This window comes from Oxyura jamaicensis, chromosome 24, assembly GCF_011077185.1.
Source record: "Oxyura jamaicensis isolate SHBP4307 breed ruddy duck chromosome 24, BPBGC_Ojam_1.0, whole genome shotgun sequence".
Taxonomy (NCBI): Eukaryota; Metazoa; Chordata; class Aves; order Anseriformes; family Anatidae; genus Oxyura; species Oxyura jamaicensis.
Window position 1 is genome coordinate 997811 of NC_048916.1, and position 12544 is coordinate 1010354.

General features: G+C 46.9%; 1 long non-coding RNA gene across 1 annotated transcript; it reads right to left on the reverse strand.

Annotated features, from left to right (window-relative positions):
* Positions 1–8844: 8844 nt before the first annotated feature.
* Positions 8845–10737, reverse strand: LOC118177884. Its single transcript, XR_004755957.1, has 3 exons — positions 10709–10737; positions 9463–9562; positions 8845–9274 (listed from the first exon to the last, which is right to left on the reverse strand). It is a non-coding gene; the product is annotated as an uncharacterized LOC118177884 (long non-coding RNA).
* Positions 10738–12544: the final 1807 nt, after the last annotated feature.

Below are 12544 nucleotides of genomic sequence, written 5' to 3' on the forward strand. Positions count from 1 at the left end.
CTCTGCTCTGCACCAACCAACATCAGGCTGTGCCTGGTTCAGAGGAAAGCTGTGGACCTTGTTCCCTTATTTGCAAGGCTCACCCTGAGCACTAGGCTGGTGAATTTTGCAAGGAAAACAGCTTCTCTGCCTCTCCTGGTGAGGCTTTTCTGTTTTGAATCCAATAAATATTCATTGGCCAAGAGAGAGGAGCCGGCAAGGAGGAATGGCTCAGGTTGTGGTGGGCGAGGAGCTTTGAACCGCTGCTCTGATATCATCTGCTGGTTAAAATAAAAATAACAATAGGGGCTCTCTGCTCCAGACAGCTTGCAAATCCCCTCTATGACAACATGCAAAAGTTTTGCTCCTCCGTGTGGCATTTTTCCCTGTTGATGAAGCAGGATTGTGTTTTCTTTGGGATGTTACAAGGCTAAAATAACTCGGTGCTGTCCAAACGCCCCCTCAGATCATGGTGATCGGGGCTGTGTAATCACCTTGATCCCTTTTTCCCCACCTCAGCTGAGAGGTCTCTGGAGTCTGCGTTTGTACAAGGTGATGATCTCCAGGCAATTTCACAGCCTACAAGTGCAGGGATAAAATGTACTTTCGTCATCCAAGCCAGGGAGAAAGTGTCATGCCTAATGAAGCCTCGTTGCTCTGGTCTAGAGCCGAAATGTTTTGCAGGTGTTTGTTGCGGAGACGAGGACAGATAATGAATAAAACATGTTTGTGCTTTAGTCTCCAGTAAATGTGACAAACTCAAATCTTATGGCTGAGGGAATGATATGAAATATGAGTTGGAGCGCATCTGAGACACTCGTAACTAATCCAAGATGTTGGGCTGTGTGTTCTTGCTGCTGCGGGGTATGGGTCGAGCCAGGTTTATAAGGGAGCAGGGAAACAGCGAGGGGCTGGAGTTATCTTTAAAAAGACAGCAGGATGTGACCTCTGGCCGCTGATGATATAATTCTGCGCATTAAAGTGAGTGTTGTCTTTGTCTGTTTGCTCCAAGTCTGAGCTGACCCCATTGTTTTCGAGCCCCAAGGAGAAGCGAAAAGGGGAAAAACATTTTAGATGCCAAAGTTCATTACATTAAAATGCACATGCTAAAAAGCCTCCAGAGCCCATCAGTATTATTAGTGCTCTGAGGTCAGCACTGCATCGAGCAGCCAACAAATAAAGGATCACTTTAGGAGCAGCAGTTCTCCAGGATTTATTCCTGCTCGCGTCCTCCAGCATGCTGCTGCTGTGCCCTGATCCAGCGGGGGCATGTACCAAGCTTGGGTGTTTCACACTTTTTGAGGACAAAGCCATGATTCTCTCTATAAAGCTCACATTATTTCTACTGGTACTTGCTGGAGGCTGAACATAATCTGGATGGAAAAAGGCCTTGGGAATAACTTTGGTGAGAGGAGCTGGATGGGTCCGGCCCCAGGTCCGATGGGGTGCCTGCTCCCCAGTCCCTGCTCCCTGCACAGCCCAGGGACTGCCCTGGCCACACTCCAGTGCAAGGAGGAACAGGAACAGACTGCAAAGTCTATGCTCCGAACACCCCTATTAGCCAATTAATTCTTTCTTGATCCATTTTCACCATGACTGCACTTCCTTTTACATCATTATTTGTAAGCATGGATCCAAATATTCCCCCGGAATACACCTACGCTTGGTCTAAATTAAGCAAAGAAAAGGTTATCTACGTGCTCCAGGTCAGTGCTGGGCTCAGGCCCTGCAGGTCCTCCCCTCTCCATTGTTTTCTTTCTTTCCACAATCCTTTACTCTCACTTTTTGAACCTGACCCCATGGATATGCGCTGTCTTTGTCACTGGAAAACAACAAAAGCAACTGTTGGTGCCATGGCAGAACCCAAAACGCCTAAAATAGAAGTTCAGGAGAAAGTGCTGACTTAGTAACACACAGGGCTGTGTCTCCAGCTGGTTCAAAGCAGCTTGCTCATTTATCTTCCTGTTAATTAAGCCAGAACTTTTTGCTAGTCTGTATTCAAGAGGATTCCCCCAGTTACACACCACTCAGCTGAAATCACGAGGAAGCAGAGAGCTCCGTATCTCAGCTCTGCAAACCACAAGCTGCCACCCAGAGACAGGTCCTGGGCTCAAGCCATGAGCTATGAGATAAAATAATTCTAGGCCTTCCAAAAGCATGATATTAACAGTTCCTAGCTTTCAAAATCTGACAGTTTTGGGAATGCAAAGTACAAAGTACTGCTTTATGCACAGCCTGATATGAACCCTCGCCCTCTGCTTTTTGCTTTTAACCTTTGCACTCAGAGCCGCTTTATTCCTCGAGGGATGCTCCATCCGCTCCACAGCCTTCTGCACCTTGTTGAGCATCCTTTTTTTTTTTTTTTTTTAGTGCTTAATGCAAATCCCCTCCTGGGAGCTGGCCTGGAGCATTTCAACCCTGCCGAAGATCCCTTGCTCCAACAGCTCGCTCCAGCAAGCTTTCCCACCAGGATCTCACAGCTCACCTCAGGTACTGCTTTACACAAGCCTAAGCCTTTGCTCCAAAATCTTTTCCCTTCACTTCTGTCTGCAGATTCTCTGTGTTCTTTAACCCAGATGGCTTTGCCCTGTCAAAAACATTAACTGTCAAAACTACTGAAGGCAGCTGCTCAACCGCTCTGTTTTGGACCCGTTCCTCTTTCCAAGAGGAAAGAACGAAATGGTGCACGGGGTTTCAAATCCACCATGATTTGCCAAAAATACTTCAGCACCAACACTTGCCTTGCACAGGAGTTTACTACCTGCCAGAGAAACATTTTGGAGTGTACTTTAAAAAAAAAAAAAAAATGTCCCAGGAAAATTGTTTTTCTTTCTATATTGGGGAATGGTGTTTTTTTAATTTGAGCTCAGATGCTTGTTAATCTAAACACATGGATGTTCATGTAAAGCCATAACCTCTCTGAAGCCGCCTGTAAGGCACCTGGAGAGCAGAGGGGCTCAGATTCACAGTGCAGAGTGATGCTTAGGGAGCTGTGCAAGGTCACCTGGGGAACCAAAATGGGAATTTGCCTCCACAGGTGGCTTTTCAACACCAGCAGACCTTTTCAACATCTAGGAGGCCTTGGTGGCTCAAACAAATCCATCATCCCTCTAGAAGCAATTATGGCCTCTGTGGGTTATACAAACCGGGATATGGCTGAGCTAACTAGGATTTGGGTGATGCAAATGCTTGCGCTCCCGTGGCGGAGCTGGGCAGGATTAGCAGCTCCAGCCTGGGATGTGCAGATGCCTGCAGAGCCACTGCAGCTCCCAGACCCCCACACATCCTCAGACACTCACGATTTTACTACCAGGCAAGTGAGCAAAACAGAAAGTGGCAGGCAGCTGCCCTGAGCTACCCATTTTATATTTATATATATATAAATATATGTATATGTAATGGAATACTTGGTGTGCATGCCTGTGTGTGCACATGTAAGTGAGTTTACGGCGCATTTCCTAGCCCAAAGACTGAAGTGTAGAGTCATCAAAACCCCAAGTCAGCAAGTATTTTGGGGACTTAAGTCATCTGAGTCTGGCTTTTAAGACCTTTATAACCAGGGCAAGGAGTGGCTACAAAGGAAAAGAGAGCTTCCTTTCCATTCCTCATTGTTATTTACAGCAAATTTTATTTCTTTGGTTATTTTGGTGTTTGGGAGCTGGCTGCTGGAGGCGCTGCAGGCAAACACAGCAGGCAGTTGCTGCAAAAAGTTGCTGCAGCAGTGGGCACAGCCTCACTTTGCAGGAGATGCCTCTGGTTTTAGTCTGTTTTTCTGCCATGAAAGCCAAACTCCAGCAAGCAGAGTTCAGAAAAGCATTTAAAAGAGTCATGGGTGAAAGAGATGGAAAATGGTTTAATTGGCTTTTGAAATTGCCTTTAAATTGCCATCAAGCGATCTTCTCCAAGGCTTCTTTCCCATTAGCCAAATTCATTAGAAAATTAACCTCTGCACCCCCACTGGCTCTTTGCCCTTTCCCCTTTCCTCCCTTTAGCGTGCTCAGTCCCCGTTAAAATTAGAAAATATGGAAGGCAGAAGGGAAGGAAGGGGGAAAGAGTAAAGTAGAAATGAAACCTCCAAAAAGACAGAGGTGACTTGTAAAATCTGAGTCAGTAGGGCATCCCATAGCCATCTTTGTAACATTTTCATATCTCTGAGCCCTTGCTGCTGTCTGCTGTTGTCTCTTTCCTTGACTCTGCTCAATGCACTGATATATTTGGGGGGTAAACTGAGAAGTTTCTGTGCCTCTCCCAGCATGGAAATTTTTTCCATGCTTTTTCTTTCTTGATGCTTTTCTCCACGGCTGCACAAGCATGGATATCTGTTACTTGGAGGGGTTTGCAGCCTCCTCCCACCTGCAAGGAAAGATCCATCTTCCAAATCTCAGCATTTCACAGTTCAAATTTCAGAGGAAACCAAAGGAAAGAAGAAAGGTTTTCATTAAGGGAAGGAGTTTCCAGTCCTCTGCACAAATAAAACCTCTCCTTTCGGAAACCCTCTGCTCATGGCTGAGCAATTATAGGGATGTCTGAGGGATCGAAAGTTTCTTGTAAAAATGATTTCATGTGCTAAAGAGCTGCAAGCCCATCTTTTGCTTTTGAAAGTAGCAAACTTGCACTTCCTTTCTCCCCAAAGTCTGCGGGATGTCCATAGAACATCCAGGGGGAGAAAACCCCCCGTGAATGTGAGGAGGAGAAGAAAACACCTTGACAAAGATCAAGGGTAAGATGTCAGCAAGAGATCAACCCAGGTGTCTTTTGAGGTCTATGCACCCAAGCCACTTTGCTGAATCCTTCCTGGAAATGATACCAGGCAGAGCCTCACCGTGCCAAGACCTTTCTGATTTCCTACAGCAGCCTGGCCTCATTTTTCAAAGGGTATTTTCCTTCGAAGCATCAAGAAGAAAAAAAAAAAAAAAAAAAAAAAAAAAAAAGAGAGAGAGAGAGAGAGAGAGAGAGATCTTCAGCCTTTGCCAAAATCCTCACCGATGACAAGGAGAACTAATTCACCCGGAAACAACCACTATTTCTCCATGCTCTCCTGGTCAGTGAACATCAAGAGAGAACAGCTTCTTTTGAGAAAAATTTCCCTTTCTCCCTGACATGCCAGGCCCTACAGCAGCTGCTGAGGATACAGGGGAGAAGGAGGTCAAGGAAAGGAATTAAGCAAACTATTCCAAATGAGCAGGGAAGGTGCTGATAGATAACAATAAAGACAAAGTAAGTTAGAAGTAGGTCAGGGCAAGAAGTAGTTCCTCTCCCGGTAACAAATGTGTCTGGCCTGCTTCCACGATGAGCTCATATATCTGACAATATCCTCACTTTAATGCTTTGCAGACCTCAGGTATACTATCGTACCCTGAGCCTGAACCCTTTGGGGAAGCCACGCTGGGGAGGGAGGTGGGAAATGTGTGCAGGATGCTCACAGCAGTAGGATGGGGATGACTGTGGTGGTGGGATGGGGAAGGGGGCTGGGATGGGGATGGTGGTGGTGCTGGGATGGGGATGGTAGTGGTGCTGGGATGGGGATGGTAGTGGTGCTAGGATGGGGATGGTGGTGGTGCTAGGATGTTGGTGGTGCTGGGATGGGGATGGTGGTGCTGGGATGGGGATGTCTGCAGTGTTGGGATGGAGATGGTGGTGTTGGGAGGGGGATGGTGCTAGGATGGGGATGGTGCTGGGATGGGGATGTTCATGGTGCTGGGATGGGGATGCCCATGGGTCATGAACCAAGAGGTGGCGCTGACAGACTGCCGTCCAGCAAAAATCACATTATTAGCTCCGGCAGCAGAGGAAAGCAGACAGATACCCAGCACAGACATATTTTTCTCTCTTATCTCCATGCGCTCAGGCTGGACAAGGCATTCTCAGGCACTAATCTCGTATCTGTCCTGCACAGACCGCAGCATCCCCAAGGAGGCAGGGAGCCGCCGGGGTTAGGAGTGACACACGGCATGTGGCACTCGTCTTCCAGGTCTGAAGGCCACAGTCAAAGGCAGCTCTAATTAAATTAAATGAAGGGAACTATTTTTCTGGTAAAGAAAACATGATTACTTTGCTGAAAAGTGGGGGTTAAGCGAAAATGAAGAATGCTTGCTGTGCAGAGGAGGGAATGCAGAATATTTCTTTGCCCATCACAGCCTATTTTTTTGGAGTTTTTATACCTAACCATCCTGATTCTTCTCTGGGGCATGTCTTGTGGAGAGGCAAAGTTCTGACTGAGCCTCTGGTTCCAGGAGTTTCTTTTGTCTGCTTGGCAGCTCCCAGCAGTTTTACAGTTGAGTCTGTGGCGTACTCGAAGAAAAAGCACTTTTTTCAAAGAAAAACCAAAATCTACACCAAACTGCAAATCATGTCTGACAAGCAGGTGACTGCAGGTAAAAAACAGCCTGGCACATTTCGGCTGCCTTTTCCTCAACATCTTAAAGCATTTCTGGTACTAGATATGAGTCACTGGAAATCCCCACTGTCTAGTGATGCTCTTCCGCTGGGGCTCTTCTTTCAAACACTGTTTGGCTAACGATGGTGTGGCTTCACGCATCACACCGTGGAGTCCATATTCATTCTTTCCAGTAGAAAAACACACTAAATTTTGGGAAATAAGAGAAAGAAAGATGCAGAGAACATTTGTTTTAGATAGCAAGAACAAGCATTGCTGATGTGCCGCCTTGCAAAGAGCTCAACTTCCAGAGGGCATCACTCACATCTTTGCAGTTCAGATATTAATAGCCTGAGCTGTGTTTGCAGTTAGGAATGACTTAACTCCTTCCCCAGGAGCCAACATGGGAGAAAGTGGTGAATGTATTTCACATGGGCATCTGGACCAGGTTAAATTCCCCTTGTTTTCTGCAGGCTTGGAGGAGATCAGAGCCAAGCTGGAAACAGGAGGCTCACGTGGCCCCGTGCATCACTTATACCACTATCTGCAGATGGGAAGGGTAAAACGTGGGATCTCCTGCCTCCCTACATAGTGCATAGCCATGGGAAAACACAACTCCAACTTGGTGGATTTATACCAAAAGGTGTGCATCTCCCCTATGGAAATTAATTGGGTGAAGCACTCTGTCAGCAAAACACCTATTTTATTTTTGAGGCTGAATTCATGTTATCAATGGGTAAAAGTTAGAGTCAAAGCTGTATCTCAGACAAAGACAACACAAGGATGATTGAGAGGAGAAAACCCCTAACAACTAACAAGTGCGTCTGTGGGGCAAATAGAAACAAATACCCCTTTATGTCAAAGATTTGGATGAATGTTAAGGCTTGGGGAAATTTTGGATAAAACAGCAGCAAATTCAACTTGCACACAGAGTAAATTCCCACAAAAGCCTAATGGAAGGAAGAATTTTGAAAGGTAGATTTGGGCTTGGAGGTGGCCATTCAAAGCTTTGAGGGCCTGATGTGACAACCCCTGTGTTTTTTTCTGACCCTGCAACGTTGGTTTCTGTGTATCCTGGCCCAACCCCAAGTTTTCTGCTTACAAGTCCTGAAGTTCCCACTGGACATCCAGACCAGTTTGGGCAGGAGGGACACCTCCTCCCCCAGTGCTGTGCCTCAGGTGGGTGGCAAGGACAAGTCTCAGCCATGGAGGCTGGACAATCCTTTGAGGACAGCATGGGGCTTAATATAATGTTTTCCAAAACACTGTGGTAATTTAAGATCCTGGATGAATACTAAGGTCCTGGATGGGTATTAAAACTGTAACGGGTCAAGATTTAGACAATACAAGAGAAGGTGCAGAGATGCTTGCACACCATGTGCAGCCCTTGTGCCTGGGATAGGAACAAGCTTTGGTGCACATTGGTGTGTAGGCAAAGGTGCCACCCTCGTTGATGTGGGGTGATGAAGAGATCACGGCGTTAGATGCTGTGAGGACATTAAGGTTATACTGGAGGGGAGAATGAAACTCAGCTTCAGGACAGACGTTAGCAGTAACTGTGAGCTCTCCTTACCCGCCATCAGCCTAATGGGTACATATCTGCCAATTAAGTGCTGATTAAGGTTCATCTTTAAACACGTCCTCCCTACTCAGCAAAGCACTTGCATGCATTTAGCTATTAGCAATAGGCTGTTTGGTCAAGGTCATTGTCCCTTTCATCTAAGGATCTCAAAGCACTTGATGAAACTCCACTGCCTTTCTCTGTGGTAGGTAAAGGCCATAATGTTATTTTAATATCATGAACCTAATTTATAAGGATAAATTACAGTGGGAGATAAAGAGCACATGGATCCATGTGGATAAAAATAAAAATCCATATTGCCCCATTATCTGGCATTGGTTAAGCTTCTGCTTGTATAAGTTTTTTTGGCTAATTTCTCTCCTTTTTCTTTTTAATGAAATGCTATTTATTTATAGCTAAACGCCAACTTTGAAGCTAGAGCCAAGCATTTGGGGAGCTGCTTAGATAGGGCTCTTGAAAAGGAGAATTATGTCTGTTTCAGATGTTTCCAGAACTTATTGTTTAAAGGCAGCAAGAACTATGACATTTCTCCCAATGAGCTCTCCTTCCCCTCAGCATTTCTATAGGACATGGGCAAAGCAGATGTCCCCAGAGCTGGAAGAAGTGGTGACAAGTGTGTGTGGGGGGGGAAAGCCATCAGGGAGGGGATCAGATGAAAGGGGATTTGAGGCAGGAAGCCTCAGAGGACCAGCACTGGTGCAGAGTTCCCTGGGTATGTCAGTCCAGCAGTTGCAAGCCCAGAGGTGGCCAGAAGCTGTGTCAGGTTTTGCCCCAAAAAGCCATCCTTCCAGTGGGCAAGACATCGGCCAGCTTTTATGGGGTACCATGGTGTCCACTGGTGTACTTCAAGCCTGTAAGCTTCTTGCAAGCCAAAATAAAGCTTTTATTAGGCCACAAGGGAGGGGAGTCGGTGTGCAGCCTTCTGGAACCACGGATAATGTCTTTGCCACATTTTCAGGTCTTTCTTTAATTAATTTCACCACTTCCCTTTGCAATGGAAAGCCTTGTTTATTGTGGGCCTTCAAACACCTACAGAAGGAAAAGCAGGCAGGTTCCCATGGATGCAACAAATCACACTGCAGCTGAGAGAGCACTTGCTGCATGCCCATCCTTCCAGGTGATAACAACATTTCAAGCCAAACCCAAGATGGAAGACAGCACACACCGACCTGGGGAAACCCAGGGCTGCATTTCCCTCCCCAGTCCTGGCATGGGGGCTCAGCCCGTTTCAGTGACCTTCACACTTACAAGCAGCAAGGGGCAGCTATTTTTGGCCACTTGTCCAATAACCAAACCATCCACATGGCCATGGGAAGCTCTTCGCCTGGAACCACCGCCTGTTGGCAAAGAGACGAAGGGATTATTGAATTGCTGGATTTTTCCATGGCTCCTGCTCTGCTGCCTGAATTACATCATGCCCTCCTGACCCGCGATAAGGCGAAAGGCAGAGGAGCCTGACAGAGAGCCTTTGATAGTGCGGGGGGACATTGGCTTGCCTCCAAAGATGATTGCAGGCAGCACATACCTTCATTGCATCGCATTCACCAAGCAATTCCTCGAGGGTGATATAACTTCCTCCAGCAAGAGAGGCTCGTGTGGGGCTGAGCCGGAGACAAGCTGGGGCTCTATCTCAGAGAACAGCGGTTTTTTTGAGGGAGGAGAGGGGGAAGATGCAGGACACATCCTCCCAGTTATGTGTGTGGAGCAGCCCGGACAGATCAGACATTATTTAGCAGGCTCCTGGGAAACAAGGCGTTTCGCTGCCCACTGATAGACTCCCCATCCTGAACCTACTCCCCTCTGCCCCTATGATTACAAACACAAATCACATGGCATGTTTTCCCCAGGAGCTTTGAAGAAGCATATCCATTTGGCCAACTAGGTGTCCTTACACAGGCAAATACCCTGCAGCTACAGCACTCCTCCAGCCCAGTTGCTTTCAGGTTATTTGAGGGTCTGGGGATGGAGGGCAGCAGTACAGGCTCCCAGAAGCAGCTGGGCTGCTCTGGAGCAATGCAGCTATAACAGACACTGCAGCTACCAGCGCTCTCTCCCAAGGACTGCCATTTCTATGAGGTTTCTGCATGATGACATCAACCTCAGGACAAAACTGGTCAAGACAGTCTGTAACATCTGAAAGTAGGGGCTGATAATATTGTATTCCCTGTGTCTACTTCCCATGAGTGCTCCCTACTCATTTATTTTAGAGACATCACCTATGCATCCCTGGAGCAATTTTTCCCAGTCTGATGCCAGCACAGAGATGCCCACTTCTCTGGGACATGCTGACAGCCAGCCAGAGCCTTTAAAGCCCAAAACAGGAGCAAAGCAGTGTGCTGGCCAGGGGAGAAGTGTCTCTGCAGATGTTCTAGGGGTGCACTCCCCACTGCATTCCTCCGACAGCAGCATTTTCTCCTTCAGTGGGACCAGCTACAGTGAGACAAGGTAATGTTTAAAGATGAATGGCTATTTTTTTCTTCATCTTTTTTTTTTTTTTTTTTTTTTTTTTTTTTCTCCGAGGGTTCAAACTTGCTCAAGTCAGGAATATGTGGTAGGAGACCACCCACATCTGCAAGAACTAATTTCAGGAACAGGAGGGGGTAGACTGAGTTTCCCCACTACAGGTCCTTCTCCATTCTCTCCTCTGGAGCAGACAAGAAGCACAGCATCCTGCCCTAGCCCTGCACCCCATCCTTCAGCCCCAGCCTGAGAGCTTGCCCTGCAGATCAGAGGGCAACATCAGCCTCCCAGTTGCCTGCATCCACCCTTACCTCTCAGTTTTGCAGGTTAGACCACAAGCATAGCATCTCTTCTAGCTTTCCCTGAAAGTGTTTTTCCTTCCCAACCCTTCCTTGCACAGTAAAAGAGCGGTATCTGCCTTGTGCAGACCCAGGCCCACCCATTCCCAGCACCTGCGGAGATGGGTGGTGGGGCTGAGCCAAATATAGCTACATAACTATATTTGCTATATGGATAAATAGCTAAAGCTATTAGCCCTTTCCCCATGCCCACGCACCCAGTAGGTCAGGGTACTGCAGTGGGTGCTGCCCCACGGCACCAGCATCCCTGACACAGGCAATGTACAAGTGTAAGAAATACTGATGGTTACAGGGACTCTTGCTTTTATTTTATGAAACAACATGGGGAAAAGTTTCCAAAGCAGAGCTGCAGTGTTTGTAAACAGCTCGTTCAGCAAAGCATGCCCAAAGCCAAGCTTTTTATCCTATATCCACCATGCCATGTTGGGCAAGAGGAGGGAATAGGGGGGTCCAGTCCTGTTTGAAGTGCAAATCTCAGCTCACCCTTCACTCGGGAGCCATTAGCAATGTGTCCGTAATGCTCTAAGATCTCCAGTTGTCCCCCTGGAAATCTGAAAGCTATTAGCACGCTTGAGAAAGGGAGGTAAATGAAAATGTGTTTGCCAGTTTCACCAGATGTGAGGCCAGTGTCATGGACAGATTTTATTATTCTATAAATACCAGGGGCAGAAGGTTGTTATTAGCCACTCAGTAATTAATACAATGTGCAATGGCCTCAGACATGGCCCGCCACTTAATGTCCAATTAATAGCGTGCTGCCCTCCTGAGCATGTGTTAAACTCCACAGATGTTGCACAAAGTTGGAAGAAATGTAGGCATCAGGCAGAAGTATCCCCAACTGCAATCCTGAGCTCAGAAGACAAGATTATCAGAAAACAGATGATGTTAAATACTGCAGACATCAAAGCCTGCATGAGCACATTTCTGCACATATTCAACATGCATGCAAGGAATGCCTAATGTGAACGCACAGACAGATATCTGTGTATTCAGAGGCAGCTAAGTGAACAAATCCCAGATTTGCAGATACCCGCTGCATGCTAATAAGCTGCTTTCATGCACTATTAGCATAGCTGAAAGCTCCAAAACATCTGCATGTCCAAGGGCACTGCCTTCTGATGCTGAAAGCTGCTTGCTGCAGCACAAGATGTGAAAATGTTCTGCTAACTTGGACCGATGCTGTCATAAAAGCATTGAAACCATTTTATTAATGGGTGCTCTTGCTCTTCTTCCAGCAAGCCAGGGAAATAACTGAGGCTGGAGGTGTGGAGTAGTGCTCCAGAAAGTAAAGACTGATGGATTTTCAAAGCAAGCCAAAGAGTAATTTGAGATTTGGGTGTTTGGATGCTAGCACAAAGGTGGCTGGGGTGGTGCTGAGCTCCTGCTGAACTGGGCTAATGCCGGGGTGGTAAGAGAGCTCATGAGTGGTATGTGAAGGGAAAGCTATTCCCACAGCAGCTCAGATATGTTAGCATGGAAAAATGGGGTAAGTACCTCACCCTGATATGGGAAATCGAGAGCTTTCATTACTGGCTGTGTGGAAAAGCCCAGTGTGGAGCATGATAAATTGATTACTTGCTGTGCTTGCCAGTAGCAGCAGGGATGGGACTCAGTGCCCCAGCACGTCACCTTCTACCCTGTGTTATTGTGCCCTTGAAGCTGCCGTGATCAAAACAGATGATTTTAGGAAAATTAGGTGTTATTTGTGGTTGAAACCACCTATTGCCTGCATCCTACCCAAGCCAGCATTTTACCTAGGGATATCCACGTGCCTGTGAGCTTCGGTGG